We start from the raw sequence: 21,114 nt of genomic DNA, 5'->3' as shown, positions 1-21,114 counted from the left end.
ACAAGAAGATGACGGTGGGGAACGGCAATTAGTGTGTAATGAGGTGGATGATGATGATAAGACACAGTTGCCATTGAGTCAACCGCAATTACTGTCTCAAGAGGTTGATGAAGAGGATGACACAAAGTTGTCAATCACTGAGGTTGTGGTTGGGTAAACAAATCAGGAGGATGATCAGAGTGAGGAAGTGGAAGAGGACTTGGTGGACGATGAGGTCACTGACCCAACCTGGGAATGTAGAAAGTTGAGGGAGGACAGCAGTACAGAAAGGAAGCGATCTGCAGCACCGCAACAGGCTGGAAGAAGCAGTGGGGTGGCAAAAGGGAGAAGGTTAGCCACACCAAACAGGCCCGCAACTGTTCCACGGAGCACCCCCTTGCGTAAATCTCCCTTGCCAAGGGGTAGGTGTTCCGCAGAATGGCGCTTTTTTGAGTAATGTTGCCATTTAGGCTTGTGGTCACTGAGGCCTTCCACAGCGGCGGCCGTCCCACAGTACTCTGTCCTCAGCCTACACTATTTTTCAAGGTGTGCTGTGCCTGCCTTTCACAAACATGTGTCCCAAAACATTACATGTGCCTTGACCAACGCAGTTACTGGGAAGGTCCACTTAACGATGGACACATGGACAAGTGCATTTGGGCAGGGACACTACATTTCCCTGACGGCACACTGGGTGAACGTTGTGTCGTACCCTGGGACGGCACAGGTGCTACCGATGCCGAGGATTGCGGGCCCTATGTCGATCAGGGTTTCCGCTAGCACCTACATTAGTGGTTCCAACCCCCACTTCTCCTCCTCTTCTACCTCCGAATTATCCGCGTGCAGCACCAGTGAGCCATCAGCCGGTAGCTAGAAGCAGTGTAGCACTGCAGTGGGGAAGCGTCAACAGGCCATGCTGAAGCTTATATGCTTAGGGGACACACAGCACACCGCCACAGAGCTGGGTATTAGAGTCCAGACTGAGCTGTGACTCTCGCCACTCAGCCTACAACCAGGCATGGTTGTGTGTGATAATGGCAGTAACTTGGTGGCGGCTTTGGAGCCCGGCAAGCTCACACACATCCCATGCCTAGCCCACGTCTTAAACTTGGTGGTTCAGCGGTTTCTCAAAACCTACCCCAATTTGTCTGAGCTACTGGTGAAGGTGTGCCACATTTTCGCAAGTCATCGACAGCCTCAGCCGGTCTGTCAACGCTGCAGCATCGCTTGAAATTGCCAGCTCACCGGCTGTTGTATGACGTGAGCACGTGCTGGAACTCCACGTTCCACATGTTGGCCAGGCTTTGTGAGCAGCAGAGGACAGTAGTGGAATACCAGCTGCTACATGGTCGTTGCATTTCCAGTCAGCTTCCGCTAATCAGAAGCGAGGAGTGGGCATGGATGTCTGACCTCTGTGAGGTTTTAAGAAACTTTGAGGAATCAACACAGATGGTGAGCGGCGATAATGCTATCTGAGGGATTAACTCTTTCTCGGGGGTCATTCGCACAATCATCTCCACAACAGCCGGGTTGCAGGTCCAAACGTGAGGTTTATTTTTACAGAACAAAACACAAAACAAACACCTTGCCCGTCTGGGCTCTAACTAAACAGGAGTATTCCTACCTCACTTATAACAACGTTCACACATGGTATGACCATGCAGCTTTTCCAGCCTGTGCTCTAGCACTTCCTAGGCTGTAACAAGGTCCAGTCCTTTTGAGGGATTATACCCCAGAAATCCGCCTGTCTCTGGACTTGCGACGGTCACTTCCCGAACCTCGCTGAGTCCCCCAAGGTTCCGGCTAACACCTAGCCCCGTGGCCTGGCTGAGACCACTCTCTTGCAGAGAAAAAGGCTGAGTAAGTGTGGTAGTTTGTTTAGATGTAAGAGATGGAAGGCACAGGTTCGAGAGCCATTGTTCTATTACTTTTTCGCTCTCAGTAGTTTCTTGGGAAACTTTCAGCAATTTTATCAGTGGACATTACTGTCTGGGAAGAAGCGTTTTTAATGGAATGAATATATGAACGCGTTTTAAGTTTTTTTTAACATGGCCATCATGAATTTTGAGGCCTTATCTCCCTGGGCATAGTATTTGTATTTAGCAAACAGGTATAATTTAGCCGTCTTGGAATTCAGAATATTTTTAAGTTCTGATCTTAGCTGGTTGAGGCGTTCTAGCACCTCCGGGTTAATATGTTTTTTATCAAGCATTTCCAGGAAGGATCAAAACCAGGGTCCATAATGTAAAACAAGCAAGTATATAAAAGATGGCAATATATATATGGCTCTAATATAGTTGCTCATATTACATTGTCATACTTAATATAATCCCCTTTTTTTTTTTTTTGTAATGGTATAATGAAACAGCTACTTATCTTTGATTATGCATATCCCAGAGCCAGGCAGGACGCATAAACTATGAAAGATCCAAAGAAAACAAGCGTTTCAAAGTGAAGACCATACCATCAGAGTCCCTCTATATCAGTATCTAGCCGCTTGGGTATTGACAGTCCTGGTTTCTTCTTCCCTCTCTTTTCAGCATAGCGGCCGACAGGTGTCCATGGAACCATCGCAGGTAGGTCTGTCAAATCTGTCAAATCTTTAACTGCGTTCCAATCTGGTATGTCTACAGAGGATATCTCCAGTGTATCAAACACAATAGGTAAGTCCTCCTGGGAGCGTACAGCTATTTTTCTGACTGGTGCATTTATAAGGGCCGGCGTCAGCACCCGGCACACCCGGGCAAGTTTCGGGGCCCACTGCTCCTTAGGGGGCCTACTCGTTTCCTTACTTCAAAATAGTGACAGCCACGGTCTATTTAAACATCACCGGGCAGAGACATAGTGCTGCTGCGCTGCCTGCGCATGATGTCACTGCACAGGATCTCCAGGCCGTGGAGAGTCTGTGCGTGAGTACAGATTACATACTGAGGAGGACGGATCATAGCAGGGGAGGGGGCGGAGCATAGGAGTCAAAGAAACCAGGAGTTTTATTATGATCAGGTGACCAGTTACATGAGGGGGTGGGGCTTGGCAGTGGTTGGCATGAAGCTGTCCTGTGAGGGAAGGAAGTGGTGAGTAACAAACAGTAGTTCTCCCTTTGCTGAGCCTTAGTTGCACGACATGCTATTGCTGGTAATCAATAATGACAGGCTGCTGAGGCTGGACATGCTAAACTTGTGGTTCTCTCAGAGAACTACAAGGCTCAGCATGTCCAGTCTGTCATTAACTGATTACCAGAGGACAGTACTGGGAAGGCGTATAAGGGCACAGAACTACAAGGCTCTGCATGTCCACGCTATCATTATTGATTACCAGAGGAAAGTACTGGTGGATAGTATTGAGTACTAAGCTGAGTCTTGTAGTTCTTTGCTCTTATGCTCCCTCCTGGTACTATCCTGTGGTAATCAGTAATGTCAGTCTGGACATGCTGAGCCTTGTAGTTCTCTGCCCTTATATGCCTTCCCAGTACTGTCCTCTGGTAATCAGTAATGACAGACTGGACATGCTGAGCCTTATAGTTCTCTGCTCCTATGTTCTTTGGTAATCAGTAATGACACAGGCTGGACATGCTGAGCTTTGTAGTTCTCTGCCATACTCTCTACTAATACAGTCCTGTGGTAATCAGTAATGAGAGGCAGGCATAAGGATTGATTCACATATATCCACTCTGTAGCGTATTCTGTCTATTGAATTTGGCACCATATATAAGGCTACTTTCACACTAGCATTAAAGTTTTCCGGTCACATTACCGAAAAAAAGGCTTCCGTTTTCTCCCCATTCATTGTCAATGGGGACAAAACGTAACTGAACAGAACGGAATGCTCCAAAATGCATTCCGTTCCGTTCTCATACCGGAGAGCATGCTGCGGTTTGCTTTCCGTCATGGGATGTGGAGCAAGACGGATCCGTCATGACGCACAGTGCAAATCAATAGGGATGACGTTTTGTCTGACACAATAGAAAATGGATCTGTCCTCCATTGACTTTCAATAGAGTTTATGACGAATCTGTCTTGGCAATGTTAAAGATAATACAACCGGATCCGTTCATAATGGATGCAGATGGTTGTATTATCAGTAACGGAAGTGTTTTCGCCGAACCCTGCCGGATCCAGCAAATACACTAGTGTAAAAGTAGCATAATACATGCAGTTTTATTGCCTTGTGTGTTGTGCAAAATGCCACAAGGGGCCCACTGAGGCTTTATAGCCCAAGGGCCCACATGAACCTGGAGCCGGCTCTGGGTGTAGCCACCTATAGCTTATGTTCTTGCCCCTTAGTATGTCTAGCAGGGTCTCAGGATCCTGCGCTTTTGTAGCGTAATGGGTGACAGATCCTGGAAGATCAAGATATGATGTAATGATTTCGCAACCCTTGAGGCTTTCAGAATGCTCTCTTTGGTTTGAAAGCTGGCGAGACGACATATCACATCTCTCGGTGGGTCCCCCCTGTTTAAGGCTCTATGAACTCTGTCCATAGTGAGGTCAGCTTCTAAGTCAGGGCCCAAAATCATGCAGATTTATTTTTTTACCGATCCCCTCGGGTCCTCCAGACCAATAGTTTCTGGCAAGCCTTTTAGACGCAGATTATTACATCTGCCCCGATTGTCCTGATCTTCTATCAGATTGTATAACTCGTTAATATGTGCTTGCATTCTGCCCAGGCTACGGGTGACCGCAGTGTTAAAGTGTACAATCATGTCCTGATGGCCTTCAAGTCTTTCCACTTTTTCATTAACTTGCCTGAGGTCTCTCTTGATGTCCAGCAGGTCTTTTCGCAGCAGCGCTATGGTGTCGATAAGGAGATCTTTTATAATGCTTCTAGAGACGGGAAGGTCTTCGCTCTCCTGTAAAGCTTCCTGCTCGCTTTCTCTGTCCGACTCAGCAGAGTATTCGGGGGCGACGGCCACTTCTGCTCCAGGCGCCATCTTGACTCCATGTTTCCTGGCTAATACTGTTTTTTTTCGGACAAGCTTGTCTATTTCCCCTTGGCCGGGTCTGGATGTAAGCGGTCCAGGAGTGTCTGTGGATCTATCTTTCAGGGTTTTACCCATCTTCAGCTGGTTTAGATATCTTAATATGTTCACTTACACTCGGCACTGAGCAGAGCTCACCATTCCATCTGTGCCTCGCTCTACTGCCAAGCTCTGCCCCATCAGCGAAAATCTTTTAGAGGGTCACCTCACCAGCATGCCCTCACCCATAATGTTTTAGATGGTCAGCTCAGCAGCAGACCCTCACCCCTAATGTTTTTGAGGGTCACCAGCAGGCCATCAATCATACTCTTTCCGTAGACGGTGTCCACTGCGGACAGTTAAATTATCCACGCCACATCTGCTGTGTAAAGTGTGCGGATATAAAAAATAAAATCTTTTAGAGGATCAGCTCACCAGCAGGCCCTCAGCGGAAATCTTTTCAAGGGTCAGCTCACCAGCAGGCCCCCAGCGAAAATCATTTAGAGGGTCAGCTCGCCAGCAGGCCCTCAGCGGAAATCTTTTAGAGGGTCAGCTCACCAGCAGGCCCTCAGTGGAAATATTTTCGAAGGTCAGCTCACCTGCCGGCCCTCGGCGGAAATCTTTTCGAAGGTCAGCTCACCAGTATGCCCTTAGCGTAAATCTTTTCAAAGGTCAGCTCATGAGCAGGCCCTCAGCGGAAAACTTTTAGAGGGTCAGCTCACCTGCAGGCCCTCGTATATATCTGTGAGATACAGTGTACCTTTGCCGTAGACGCTGCGAACAGTATCATTACCTGTGGTACCTCTCCTGTATAACGTTTCCTCATCCTAAATACCTATGACATTCCCTGTAATTTTTTAGTACTCATTCCAATGACAGGGCCTCTTAAGAGTCCTGTATTGTTATTTATCGTCACTACTTCCCTAAGTCGGGAGTAGGTAATTTGCGTGCCCCCGTCTGCCTTTCTTGGAAGTGGTAGCTGTAGCCGTTACTCAGGCTCCCTCTCCGGAAGGGAACCCTGATTCCCCATGGTAGGCGCATAAAAGAACATTGAAAGTTGATAGGGCAGAAATCCAAATGGATCATCGACATCACGGGGACGTGCGATCACCCAGAAGTTATCAAGAGTCAACAAAGCGGCAGCAGGCCCTTGCACATAATATTTGAGAGGGTTGCTCACCAGCAGGCCTTCACCTACAAGTCCAGTCTCACTATCCAAGAGTCTGGTTAACACAATCCTCATCACCGGGGGGTCATGTAACTACTTAGCACAGAGGAGTATCGTTGGTTATCGGAATGAAGCACACAAATCATCTCTATCCACCTGCTCACAACGGCCATGCACCACCAACCCCCAGAATTGAGAAAGAGGTGTCAATCCTTTCCGTGTCCGGGCCGGGTGAGGTTTCCTGTGAGGAGTAAAATTAAGCCGCAGGCTCCACTCCTGGTGGTGCCCTTCCGTCAATTAGTTTCAGCTTTGCAACCATACTCCCCCTGGAACCCAAAGAGTTTGTGTTCCCAGAAAATGCTCAGCGGGTAATGGGTATAAAGCCGCTGGATCGCCTGTGGGATCATCTTCGAACCTCCTACTTTCATTGTTGATTAATGAAAACATTCATGGCAACAAATGCTTTGGCTGTGGTTCATCTTGCGCCAGTCCAGGAATTTCACCTCAAGTGGTACAATACAGATGCCTCCGGCCGTCCCTCTTAATCATGGCCCCAGTTCCGAAAATCAAAAAAAAATTGGGATGAACTTGCACTTTATATACAAATAAATATACAGGAAATAATGTTTCCTAACAATTTTTACTCTACAATCAATTTTAGCTTTGGTTTTGTGCGTATTATTGTCAGCCTGTAAAAGTGGCATACTACTCGGACAACATCGCTCCCAGCAGCGAGATGGGAGCCCAAGATGCACGCAGACAACCTCCCCATGCTGGTTCCGAACCGTTTCGGTGGCGTTTCCATCAATTTCTGAACTTTTCATATGAACTAGTCACCCTCCCCTCTTCAGAGCAGGGGGTGCCTGGTTTAATGTTCGGGTCCTCCCATTGACTTCCATTATACTCAGGTGCTCGGTAGAGCACCCGAGCACTAAGGGTACTTTCACACTAGCGTTTTTCTTTTTCGGCATAGAGTTCCGTTCTAGGGGCTCTATACCGGAAAAGAACTGATCAGTTTTATCCTAATGCATTCCGAATGGAGAGCAATCCGTTCATGCTGCAGTTTTATCTCCAGCCAAAAAAACGGAACACTTACCTGAATGTTGGATCCGGCATTTTTTTTTCCATAGGAATGTATTGCACAGGAGTGTATTCAAATTGCCGCATTGACTGATCCGGTATTCCGGTTAAAAATGTAAAAAAAATAATACTGGATCCATTTTGCCAGATGACATTAGAAAAACGGATCCGGTATTGCAATGCATTTTTCTGACTGCTCAGGCATTTTTCTGACTGATCAGGATCCTATTTCGTCATGCTGCCGCTCCGTCCCCATTGACTATAATGGGGACGGGGGCGGAGCGCCGACATAGCACGGCAGTTCGCGGTGAGAGGCTGCAGAACTAAAAAGTCGGACATGCAGTACTTTTAGTCCGGCAGCCTTTCGCCGTGCACTGTCGTGCTGCGCCGGAGCTCCGCCCCTGTCCCCATTATAGTCGATGGGGACGGAGCGGCGGTCCGGCGGCACGGCAAAATAGCGGCAGGACGGATCCGACAGGGTGAACAGGCATGTTAGAGTAGGACCCATCTGATTAGAAGCCACCTTGTCGTCTGGTAGATGGGCTCGACATATGTTTGATCAATTATATGCGCAAAGAGCTTATAACTGCACTTGCAGTAAGTATGGCCACCAAGCAGCTATTACTCTTTCAGTGTTTGCTTATATCTTTGTGCAATTGACTAGCAGTGTGCTGTTACCTGTAGTTCTACTAATCCAATTGTGTTTCAGCCAAGGTAGCGTGCACCTGCGTCCTCAAATTTACTTGGAGGTGCTGGTTCGTTTGTTTTTCTTCCCTAGGGTGAACAGCCTGTCGGATCCGTCCTGCCGCTAGTGTGAAAATAGCCTAAGTCTAAAAAAATGTCTGATCAGTCAACGAAACTGCCTTCTGGAATCAAACAACGCAAGTGTGAAAGTACCCTCAGGTGCTCGATCATCACTATTGCGTATCTATTTTTCTTTCTGTACTGAAATAGGCCACTAAACACTTTTACCAAAAATAAATGCAACAGTGAACTGCGTATATATTTTTCTTTTTGCACTGAAATACGCCACTAAACGCTTTCACCGCAAATAACTGCAACAGTGAACTGCGTATATAGCTTTATCTTTTAGCACTGAAATACGTTACTAAATGTTTTCACCGCATATAACTTCAAAAGAGAACTGCGTAAAACTTTTTATTTTAGTGCTGAAATACGTCACTAAACCCTTTCACCGCAAATAACTTCAACAGTGAAAAAAGTTTTGAGAATTACATAAATATTGGAAATTGGAAAAGTTGCTGCTTAAGTTTTTATAATAGGAATTTGCATATACTCCAGAATGTTATGAAGAGTGATCAGATAAATTGCATAGTCCTTCTTTGCCATGAAAATTAACTTAATCCCCCAAAAACCTTTCCACTGCATTTCATTGCTGTCATTAAAGGACCTGCTGAGATCATTTCTGTAATCGTCTTGTTAACTCAGGTGTTGACGAGCACAAGGCTGGAGATCATTATGTCAGGCTGATTGGGTTAAAATGGCAGACTTGACCTGTTTAAAGGAGGGTGATGCTTGAAATCATTGTTCTTCAATTGTTAACCATGGTGACCTGCAAAAAAAAAGGCGTGCAGCCATCATTGCGTTGCATAAAAATGGCTTCACAGGCAAGGATATTGTGGCTACTAAGATTGCACCTCAATCAACAATTTATAGGATCATCAAGAACTTCAAGGAAAGAGGTTCAATTCTTGTTAAGAAGGCTTCAGGGTGTCCAAGAAAGTCCAGCAAGCGCCAGGATCGTCTCCTAAAGAGGATTCAGCTGCGGGATAGGAGTGCCACCAGTGCAGAGCTTGCTCAGGAATGTCAGCAGGCAGGTGTGAGCGCATCTCCACGCACAGTGAGGCGAAGACTTTTGGAAGATGGCCTGGTGTCAAAAAGGGCAGAAAAGAAGCCACTTCTCTCCCAAAAAAACATCAGGGACAGATTGATCTTCTGCAGAAAATATGGTGAATGGACTGCTGAGGACTGGGGCAAAGTCATATTCTCCGGTGAAGCCTCTTTCCATTTGTTTGAGGCATCAGGAAAAAGGCTTGTCTGGAGAAGAAAAGGTGAGCGCTACCATTAGTCCTGTGTCATGCCAACAGTAAAGCATCCTGAGACCATTCATGTGTGGGGTTGCTTCTCATCCAAGGGAGTGGGCTAACTCACAATTTTGCCCCAAAACACAGCCATGAATAAAGAATGGTACCAAAACACCCTCCAACAGCAACTTCTTCCAACAATCCAACAACAGTTTGGTGAAGAACAATGCATTTACCAGCACGATGGAGCACCGTGCCATAAGGCAAAACTGATAACTAAGTGGCTCGGGGACCAAAATATTGACATTTTGGGTCCATGGCCTGGAAACTCCCCAGATCTTAATCCCATTGAGAACTTGTGGTCAATCCTCAAGAGGCGGGTGGACAAACAAAAACCCACTAATTCTGACAAACTCCAAGAAGTGATTATGAAAGAATGGGTTGCTACAGTCAGGAATTGGCCCAGAAGTTGATTGAGAGCATGCCCAGTCGAATTGCAGAGGTCCTCAAAAAGAAGGGCCAACACTGCAAATACTGACTCTGCATAAATGTCATGTAATTGTCGATAAAAGCCTTTGAAACGTATGAAGTGTGTGTAATTATATTTCACTACATCACAGAGACAACTGAAACAAAGGTCTAAAAGCAGTTTAGCAGCAAACTTTGTGAAAACGAATATTTGTGTCATTCTCAAAACTTTTGGCCATGACTGTACACTGAACAAAAATATAAACGCAACATTTTTGGTTTTGCTCCCATTTTACATGAGCTGAACTGAAAGATCATTGCGCTTTGTGATGTCATCGTGCTCATCCTTTTGCAGGTCCTGCAAGAGGAAGAAAGAAGACGATAATGACAGCGCAATTAAGTGGATTAGGTGGTTTTTATATTTTTTTAACCCTCAATGCACATTTTACTTAGCATTCTGTATTAAAGAATTATATTATTTTCCATCATAACCATTTGTTATAATGGAAAATAATAAAGTAAATGGACTTTATAATGGGGTCCCGGTGCTCATCACTATTTATTAACATCATCTCCCTAGCAACCATCCGTGAAAATCACTTTCTTGCAGATGCTATGCGATTTTCACGCAGCCCCATTCTATAGGGCCTGCGTTGCATGAAAAACATAGAATATAGAACATGCTGCAATTTTCCCGCAACGCACAAGTGATGCGTAAAAAACATCACTCATATACACAGCCCCATTGAAATTAATGGGTCAGGATTCAGTGCGCGTGCAATGCATTCACCTCAAGCATTGCACCCACGCAGAAAACTCACAAACTCACCCATGTTACAGGGGCCTTAGACTGCCCACAATAAAATGCCACAGACGTTGCAACGTTTGAGGGAGCGCGAAATTGGCATGCTGACTGCAGGAATGTCTACCAGAGCTCTTGCCCGTGCAATGAATCGTTAATTTATCTTTTTGTACTGAAATACGCCATTAAACGCATTCACCACATATAACTGCAAAAGTGAACTACGTATATATTATTTTTCCACAGATATAAGCCACTAAAGGCTTTTCAACATAGCACTTGCACCCCAAGTACAAATTGCTGGAATGATAGAGCTGTATAATGGCTATTTGGATCCCCAAATAATCTTTCCCTGCACTTGTAAATCGCTCTTCTAGCACTGTCCTTAGCGCCTTCTGACGTCTCTCCATACACTAAGATGCTGTGAAATGATTTTTCCCTATCCTTTCCCTGCACTTATAAATATTTTTTTTAATTTATTTGTTCGCAATGAAGTTTTTACTATTGCTGTCCCTGCACTCAGAACACTAGAAAATCTAAAATGCCGTATTTATAGGGTTGCGACATCACATGGCTGGCTGCTGATTGGCTGCATGCATGCATGTCAATCTGGGTGATCCCGCCTTCCCAGAGTTCCTTGCCCCATGTCCTCAGTCATCACACGTGTAGCCGCCATTTTAGGAAAATTTGCGATTTGTTACCGCGAAGCGAGAGGAAATACGCATTCATTGCGAATCGAATTTTTCCTGAAATTCGGATTGAATTCCACTTCGTCTGATTCAATTCGCTCATCTCTACCAATGACGTTTTACTTTTTTTTTTAAAACCTCTCCTTTTCCCTGTATTGAGTGATTATAGGAACTTTGAATTCAATTTTATCCTTTTCCTTACTTTAATTTTCATTGTCCATGGTCAACTTTTGTAAAAGGGTATTTCTATCAATTTGCTTTACTTCTTGTTTTATTTTTTTCCAAATTATTCATTTTATAGCCTTTTTCTTCAAATTTCATATGAAGACAATTTGCCTCTTTTTCAAATTGTTCTACCGTCGTACAATTCCTCCTTAGTCTGATATATTGGCTACAGTCATATTGGTAAATGGCAACTATCCAAAGAGATGAAACTATTGCGATCTGTTGGTTTGTAATACGTTTGAGTATATATTTGATTATTCCGAATCAATATACGGTAGTTAGATCCAAAAAATGTACGAGTGGAGGGGGAACGGCGTTCCTGCACTTTTTTCATGGCAGGAACGCCGTTCCCTTTCAGCCTCAAGCCAGGAGAACACGGCTGAATCAGATTCACAGGGGACAGGGGGAGACGGAGCGCACTGTGCAGGGCAGGTTAAGGGAGGAGGGGCGGCTTCAGTTGAGAGGAAGCTGTCTGTGCGGTGCTGCTGCCTGCGACTCCTCTCATGGTGCCCCGCCCCCTAATGACATCATCTCCTTCACTACGAGATCATTTAGAATGTCTTTTAGAAAAGTTTGTCCTGGGATTCGAACTCACGACCTCTACACATCAGAGGAAGGCATTTACCCTCACAGCCATGAAAGCTGTCTAGGTAGTTGCTTAAAAATAAATAAAATAAGACTTCTACTTATACCTAGTGTACTGATACCTAGTGTACAACCATACACATGACAGCTGCCCACTGTGTATGGATGTAGCAGAGCTGGGTGTGTTGGGGCAGCTGTCATGTGTATGGTTGTACACTAGGTATCAGTACACTAGGTATAAGTAGAAGTCTTAGTTGTTGTTTTTTTAAGCAACTACCTTTTATGGCTGTGAGGGTAAATGCCTTGCCTGTAATGTGTAGAGGTCATGAGTTCGAATCCCAGGACAAACTTTTCTAAAAGTGTTTTTTTTTTTTTTCTCTGATACTTCTACTGATACCTAGTGTACTGATACCTAGTGTACAACCATACACATGACAGCTGCCCCAACACACCCAGCTCTGCTACATCCATACACAGTGGGCAAAGTTACCTACAGTAGAAGTCTTATATATATATTTTTTTTTTTTTTTAAAGTAACAAGCTAGACAGCTTTCATAGCTGTGAGGGCATATGCCTTGCTTCTGCTGTGTAGAGGTCATGAGATCGAATCCCAGGACAAACTTTTCTAAAAGTGTTATTTTTTTAATTTATTTTTTAGTCCGCAGCGACACAAATTACAGCATGCTAGATTTTCTGTGCTTTTTTATTTTTTGGAGGGGGGGGGGGGTTGCAGTGGATCTTGGGTGAGTTCCCACACTTTTTTTCCCAGGACTTGACCCCTGGCGTAAATTTTAAGTAAAAATCATTTTAATTTAGATCCATGAAAAATTCCCGAAGTAAATCTTCCCCCCTCTCCACATAAAAACAATATTGTCAATGAACCTCTTCCATGGCAAGCTTCTCCCACCTTCCCATATAAAGAGTAGCGAAACTTGGCACGAATCTAGTCCCCATAGCGATTCCCCACATTTGCAAATAAAAAGTATCCTAATAAAATTATTATGATTTAAAATAAACATTATACACTCCCCAATGAATTGGATTTGTTCCTGTGGTAATTTTTTCTCTTTGTTCAAAAAATATTCTGCCGCCTCCCTACCTTTATTATTTTTTATTATAGTGTAGAGAGATGTGACATCTAAAGTGCCTAAAATGTAGTCAGATTTCTACTCGATAGTCTCCATAATTTGTAAGATGTGTTTTGTGTCCTTCAAGTAAGTTGGGAGTTTTTGAACATATTCTTGTAAAACAACAGCCACATATTTGGACAAGTTAGAGGTTAAACTTCCAATATCCGATATTATGGGTCTCCCTGGCAGGTTAGAAGTAAGACTCCTATACATAAGAGGAATATGAATATACCTGAATCAGACAATGTAAATAAAAATTAAATTGAAAAAAAATCCCAAAAGATTTGTTTTCAAGCCAGACCTGAAAGAAAAAAACAAAAAGAGGGACAAGGGAAATAAAATCTCCAAAAAGGAGATCAAAGTAACTGAACAAAAATATATAATTTAAGCAAATATTTATTAACCAAGAGTGATACAAAAAGGATTGAAATTTGCACCAACTTCTCAATTCTATCTATTTGATGCATTCATAGGTATTAAAAAATTCCTACTCAATCATACTCTTAGGAAGTATTTTTATAAAAACAAAAACAAAAAAATTATGACAATAAAAAATAGTAGTAAGGATAATGGTAATAAAAAGAAAAATTAGAATAACAATGCTTTTTTTCTTACTAATCTGATGAATAAATCAAATTTTAATCTGATAAATGAATATTCTGATGCTTTTAGAGCTTTTGAAGCCTTAGTTCTGAGGGAAAATAAATCCCAAAAAAAGGACATGTACCCATAACTTGAGCAGGGAGGAACAGAAAAGTATAAAAATGCTACAGATGAACAATGATGTGATTACCTTATCTGCTCTGCGAACAAACGGGAAGGTGGGGGAATATGGTTGTTTTAGACCAGGGATGCTCAACCTGCGGCCCTCCAGCTGTTGCAAAACTACAACTCCCAGCATGCTCGGAAAGCCTACAGCTATCAGCCTACAGCCGAGCATGATGGCAGTTGTAGTTTTATGTTTAAACTTAACCTAGGTTTAAAGCTGGTTACACAAATTATATATCAATGATGCCCAATATATGGATTCTAATAAATTGAATAATGGAAAACCTTAAAATATACTTTTATTAGTACTGTAGGAGGTAACACTCAACTGCCAACCAAAGTGAACTGGTAGGGAGTACATAAAGCAGCCAGGAGGTGTGTTCAATGGCTCACTCAGAGGGTGAGTTAGGAAAAAACAGGGATAGAGTATAGGAGGGAGACAGATACTGGGTCTCTTCCCCGAAAGGAGTCCCTGTGTCCTAACTATAAATGAAATCCCTCTCTGACTGCCCCTAGATGGCCCTCAGACCTATACATTGACTGCCCAGCTTCGTCGGAAGCAATCTAAACCAGTCACTTGCTAGGGCAGACAGACAAATGAAAAATAAAAAATGTCCCTACGCGTTTCACTGGCTGTACGCCAGATCATCAGGGGACCAACCAAATACCAGGGATACAAGCCAAAAGTAACAGACAGTATATGCCCGTTACGGCCTAAATTGGATCTGCCCCTGCGATATGTGATATTAGCAGTGGGCGCGACAATATCTTTAATGTCTGGTTCCAAGAAAAGAATGTTCCAATGTTTGGATAGGACCTTGCGTACCTCTCTTGCGGCACCATCAAAGGTGCCTATTAGGCAAATCTGTTTTTCCTTTTTCTCTATTTTATTAGGATGTAACAATTCTGTACGACTCCTTGAGCGGGCCTTTTGGTATGCTGCTCTGAGAGTCGATTCAGGGTAGCCCTTTTCCCTGAACCTTTCACGTAAATCATCTGCCTGTTGTTTAAATTCTCTCAAGGAGGAACAGTTCCTCCTCATTATTAGAATCCATATATTGGGCACCATTGATATATAATTTGTGTAACCAGCTTTAAACCTAGGTTAAGTTTAAACACATTGTTTACCTCTAGGGTATGGCAGGTTTTCTGGCCACAGGTCTGGATAGAAATCTATGGTTAACAGAGTCCAGTGATGTGTTTTCGGAAAAGACACTTACTTTGAAAAGATACACTCCTTCATTCAAGGCCGCCTTTAAGGAACTGACAAAAACCTTTGAGGGACAAATCAGTTCCTGGTGGGAGATACAATCCCTGGAAAACTATCTGAATCAGATAGTTTCCAGGGGTCTAAGGATCTCACTTACCCCAGCCCATAGATGCAAAAGCTCTGCACTTATGACTAAATGGGAGGAGGCAACTAAAAGCTCCTTACGTTTTATGTCACTCCAGTTGGAGGAAGAAAGAGCTAATCTGAACCTATTGGACGATAAACTTAAGGAACAGATTGAGGTCACGAATAAACTAAAACAAGAACCAGACCAGGTGCAACTAAAGACTACACTAGAGAGATTTCAGTTTCACTTGAAGGAAAGAAAGCACCGTCAGTTCAATAGGGATTTGCAAGACTTCAGAGAAAATAGAGTCTATATCACTATTGAACGTGGAACCCAAAAAACAACAGGGAAGCTTGATTCTGATATCTCCTCAAGTGAAACTGACATCTCGGAAGGCGAAAAGGAGGCTAATCAACCCATTCATGGAAGAGGTCGTGGACGCAGAAAGGGAAGAGGGCCACGTGGAACCTATGAAAATAGTGGTTCACGTGGATCCTATAACAGTGGTGTGCGTTTTTTAGATCAAGGAATACCGTACCACTTGCGAAACCGCAACCAAGCTGCATCACCCACGACCCCAAGTCAAAACAGTGTGGGCAGATACTAAACATGTCCTCCCAAAAACTGGAACAGGCAGAAATGGCAATCCTTGGTAAAGGGCTATCATTTATGCCGACATCTTTATTCAACCTGTTCTTATGGATAAAGGACCTAAGTTTGTTTGCCAGGAAACTAAAATGGCACAAATACTTTGCCTTGACCAACAGACGGGAAAGCAGAGAACTAGGCATTCTATCAGATATTTTACAGGATGTCAAACTTGTTTAATCTGAGTGATAGCACTATGCAGGAGGGTAAGGGGCCCTTTACTACATAAAAAAATAGAAGCACCAGAATACCACCAGCTGGGGACCCCTCCTGTATAGATGTTTTCCTGAACCAAGTGTTGCGGGAATTGGAGCAGATGACCCTGGAGAAATCCAGATTCAACTGCTCCAAAGCAGAATAGAAAATTTGGCACGTGACAAAACCATTACGATTAAATCCTCCGATAAAGAGGGTAATGTGGTGGTTCTGGACACACCAGACTATAAAAAACTTTGCCTTGATTTACTGAGAGACAAAGACACGTATGAAAGACTCAGAAATTATCCCACTGTTGGTTATCAAACAACATCTAAAACCATCCTTGGCGAGGCTAAAACATCTGGCCTAATCTCAGTGGATGAGTTTGAGTTCCTGTATAAAAAATATCCTACTACCCCGACCTTCTATAGTCTTCCAAAGGTTCACAAAGTTACAACACCCCTGAAGGGAAGACCCATATTGTTCGGGGTCAACAGCTTAGGACAAAATGTGAGTATTTACTTGGACTACATCTTGGCCCCTTTTGTTAAGACCTTACCGTCGTATATTAGGGATACAAGTGATCTCTTCGGTCGATTGGAAGGTGTCTCTATAGATGGGGACACATGGCTAGCCTCCATTGATGTGGAGGCGCTAAACTTCTCAATCCCACATCATCTGGGACTGAGAGCAGCAGAGACCTTCCTGTTGACCAGAGGCTGCCAGTATTATGCCCATAACTATTTGTTCTGAGACTTTTGGAATTTACGCTCACATGCAACTACTTCCTCTTCGATGGTGTCTTCTACCACCAGCTCAGGGGCACGGCGATGGGGAGCCCCTGCGCCCCGTCGTATGCCAACCTGTTCCTGGGCTGGTGGGAGGAGACAGTTGTGTTCGGTGAATCTCTGACCCATATGGTCGCACAGGTGGGGACATGGGTCAGATTCATCGATTACATTTTTCTTCTGTGGAATGGAGAGGCTGGCCAACTGCAACAATTTGTAGAAAGACTTAACATCAATGATGTGGGGCTACGGTTTACGTCAGAGGCCCAAAAAGACTCCCTACCTTTTTTGCATATAGTCATCATGAGAGGGAGACAGGGTGAACTTCAAACCAAAACATATAGAAAGCCCACATCCACTAATGCCCTTCTTAGTTGGAACAGCCACCATCCCCTTCCGCTGAAAAGGAGTATTCCCACTGGACAGTACTCGCGAATGAGGAGGAACTGTTTCTCCTTGAGAGAATTTAAACAGGCGGATGATTTACGTGAAAGGTTCAGGGAAAAGGGCTACCCTGAATCGACTCTCAGAGCAGCATACCAAAAGGCCCGCTCAAGGAGTCGTACAGAATTGTTACATCCTAATAAAATAAAGAAAAAGGAAAAACTGATTTGCCTAATAGGCACCTTTGATGGTGCCACAAGAGAGGTACGCGAGGTCCTATCCAAACATTGGAACATTCTTCTGTCAGACCCAGACATCAAACATATTGTTGCACCAACTGAAAACATCACATACCGCAGGGGTCAGAGTATACAAGACCGTTTAGTACGCAGCCACTTCAGCGAGACCAATGAGCAGTCGGGTAGGTTGCTTAAACCACCTGAAGGTTGCTTTCACTGCAGTGGTTGCATCGCCTGCCCATTTATCAATAAGGCTGTGATTTTTATAGCAATGTAACCGGCAAGAGCTATTCCATCAAGGGATTCCTTGATTCCAGATCCAAAGGAGTAATCTATAAGGCCACATGTCATTGTGGCATGGAATATGTGGGTAAAACCACACGTGAATTTCGAAGGAGGGGGGGGGGAGCATCTTGGAGATATCAGGAACAAAAGAGACACCCCATTAGCTAAACACATAGAAACTAGCCATAATGGAAACTATATGGGTATTACCTTTATGGACATTGAATCAATCCCTCCCTTGAAGAGAGGGGGCAACTGGGACAGGAGGATATTGCAGAGGGAGACATGGTGGATCTTTGAGCTCAAAACTTCCAACCCTACCGGCCTCAATGAGCAGCTTTCCTTCAGCTGCTTCATTGAGGAGACAAGATCCACCCATTGATTTCGGGAAGATCCACCTATTCCAGTATACCTATTTGTATATCTACATTTGTTAAGATCCACAACATGAGCTAACCATCCCAACAGGATAAACACATCTGTCCTGCACCCAGTCTATTGAAGAAATATGTCCCATCTTGGCATGGTAAACACAACTCTTCTGTATCTAGTCTACTGAGGAAGAATGTCCCAACTGGACCAATGTGGAGCCGGGTATATATTCATTCATATACGTTGGTCTTTCATGGATTGTGGTTTGGATATGGTTCCACAATTATTTAATAACAACATACCTTAACTGTACCAACCCCTCTAATGACCCATATAGGACTAATTTCCTTAACCAACCCCCCCCCCCCCCCCATTAGTTCACATTTTCCACATATGTCCCTAAACATTAATATTGAAATCGATCACTGGTAGATGATCTGTTTCCAGATTGTCCATACAACATCTATATATGGGGAGTACTAATTGACCTACCAACATGCATGACCTCTAAACCATTGATATGTATCTATCTGGTCTCTGACCTATTAAAGTTGTTATTTAAATACCCTATGTAGCGCCTCTAGTGACAGTACGGAGTGACGCACCTCACATGGCTATCCTAGACGGAATATTTGGTAACTTGTGGGGAGTGGAAATAGCCCACTCCCGTCTTGCCACAGGTGTACCTAGGCATCCGCCCCCTGGACTATTAGACCAATCAGATATTGAAGAGATTCGGCCGCAACATCGGGACGGCTCTGCTTTCAGTGCCACTCCCGATCATGTGATCGTAAATAGTGATGTGACTACATACGTCATGAGTCACGTGACTGATCATTTGCTGTTGGGGGTGGAGCCAACGCGACACGCGAGGCTTAAAAAGGACGCCAGCGCTAGTAACCCATTCCCACTGCCATACGCAGGAGAGGGGCGGTTCCAGGACGCATGCAAACAACTTGGCAAGCTAAGTATACCTGTCATGGAAGGTGTACAGGAAACAAGACAATGCAAAAAGAATATATGACTAACTGGATCCAAAACTAAGGAACAAAAGGGAGACCCCTGCATAAGACCTGGCACTCTCCCTGACTGCTCAGCCTATTGTCACAACCAGACAGCTGAGAAGCTCTGACAGAAGCCTTTCAGAACCTCCTCCTTGAGTTTTCTTTGTTGTGATGTTCAGTTCCTGTTAGGATCTGGACTAGAACCTGGGACCTCTGCTGTGTCTGGTGGTACCTCTACTTGCTGAGCCACCTGAAGTGCTGGACAGTTCCTTAGACTGTTCCTTGAATGATCTTGTCTTGAATCTTGTTTGCCTTGAACCCCTTGCTCCTCCCATGAACTTCCTGATTTAAGCCATGTCTCTGCACTTCCTGGTTGCCAGATTATTGTGCCTTTACCAGCCAATATCTTGCTCTTGTCTATACTGCTGCCGACCGTATCTCTGCTACCATCCGTTACTGACATTTGGCTTGTTCCTTGACTACGCTCCTGCTTAATCCCAACCTGCACTATTTGTTACCGACTTTGGCTTGTTATTCAACCACGCTTCTGCTTAATCCCTGTCTGCTATATCTGCTACTGGACCTCGGCTTGCTCACCTCCTGCTGGGGCTATCCTGAGGACCGCGACCTGGTACTAACACGCAGCAAAGTCCATCTCCACCATCAGGAGCTCTGGCGAATACCGGTTAGTACTTAGACCCCGCACCTCAGGTGAACCAGTGTCATCAGCCAGGGTGACCAGTGTGAATATCTGCTCCGCTGCTATAGCTACTGGCCTCCGAGCCTGACTCCAGACCGTGACAGTTCCTCATCTCGTTAACCTCTCTCAGCTGTCATGTAGTTGGACTCATTGCTTCCCTTTAAATTCCTCCCCATAATGCATTACTGGGCGGCTTATACTTCTTCCTGGAGTGTGTGTGCATGCTGATCCTATTTCCCAGTCTGCTACTAAGTTAAGTGCTGTACATTTATCTGTTATTTTCTGTTTGCTGGATCCCAGGTGACCCTGACTCCCTCCGTGTCTGGTGTAGGGAGCCGGTGGTCGTGTCCCCTCACTATTGTAGGGTGTTCAGGTGTTATATAGTCGAGGTACGTGGATATGCAACCATCCACCTCTGGGATTTTTGCATAGGCTGAGCAGCCAGGGAAAGTGCCAGGTTTTGTGCAGGGGTCTCCCTTTTGGTTCCTTAGCTTTGGATCCAGTGAGTCATATATGCATGTTGCATTGTCTTGTTTCCTGTACACCATCCGTGACATTATAAGCCGCCAAAACCGTCTCAAGCATGGATCCGGTTTCACTTTTGGCTGAATGCTTCCAGGGTCTTTCATTGGAGGTAGCTGATCTCCGTAAGACTTTTTCTCAGCTTCAAGTGACCGGTTCAGCTTGCGTTCATGGAGTTTGTTCTGAGCCTAAGATCTCGCTCCCGGATACGTTCTCTGGGGGTAGTGAGAATTTTGTGCGTTTTAGAGAGGCTTGCAAACTCCATTTTCGCCTTCTTCCCCATTCCTCTGGTGATGAGGAATGGAGGGTGGGGATCATTATATCGCTGCTCAGGGGTAACGCTCAGTCTTGGGCCTTTTCGCTGCCGGAGGGGGCACGGCCTCTCCGTTCAGTGGATGAATTATTTTTAGCCCTGGGTCAGATATATGATGATCCGGATCGTATTGCTCTGGCTGAGTCTAGACTAAGTCTATTATGCCAGGGTAAACAATCCGCAGAGATATACTGCTCAGAATTTCGGAGATGGGCAGCTGATACTGGTTGGAATGATGCTGCACTCCGAAGTCAATTTTGCCATGGTCTTTCAGAGGGATTGAAAGATGCATTTGCCTTTCATGAGAGGCCTATTTCCTTGGACTCTGCTATGTCTCAGGCCGTTCGTATTGACAGGCGTCTTAGAGAGAGAGGAGAGATATCTCCTTCCGGTCATACTCAGTCCCGGGACAGTGCAGCGGTCTCATT

At 44.5% G+C, this 21,114-nt stretch overlaps 1 protein-coding gene across 1 annotated transcript in view; it reads left to right on the top strand.

Moving 5' to 3' along the window:
• Window positions 1–3,003: 3,003 nt before the first annotated feature.
• The window catches only part of LOC122921096 (protein RD3-like), a 32,692-nt gene continuing 14,581 nt past the window's right edge, over window positions 3,004–21,114 (top strand). Inside the window, exon 1 of the mRNA XM_044271033.1 lies at window positions 3,004–3,053. The gene's annotated coding sequence lies outside the window, so the exon portion shown is untranslated. The remainder of the gene's footprint in view (window positions 3,054–21,114) is intronic.

The sequence above is a fragment of the Bufo gargarizans genome, chromosome 10, assembly GCF_014858855.1.
Source record: "Bufo gargarizans isolate SCDJY-AF-19 chromosome 10, ASM1485885v1, whole genome shotgun sequence".
NCBI classification, from domain to species: Eukaryota; Metazoa; Chordata; class Amphibia; order Anura; family Bufonidae; genus Bufo; species Bufo gargarizans.
The sequence above is the reverse complement of the archived record's forward strand: the minus strand, read 5'-3'. Positions and strand labels throughout refer to the sequence as shown.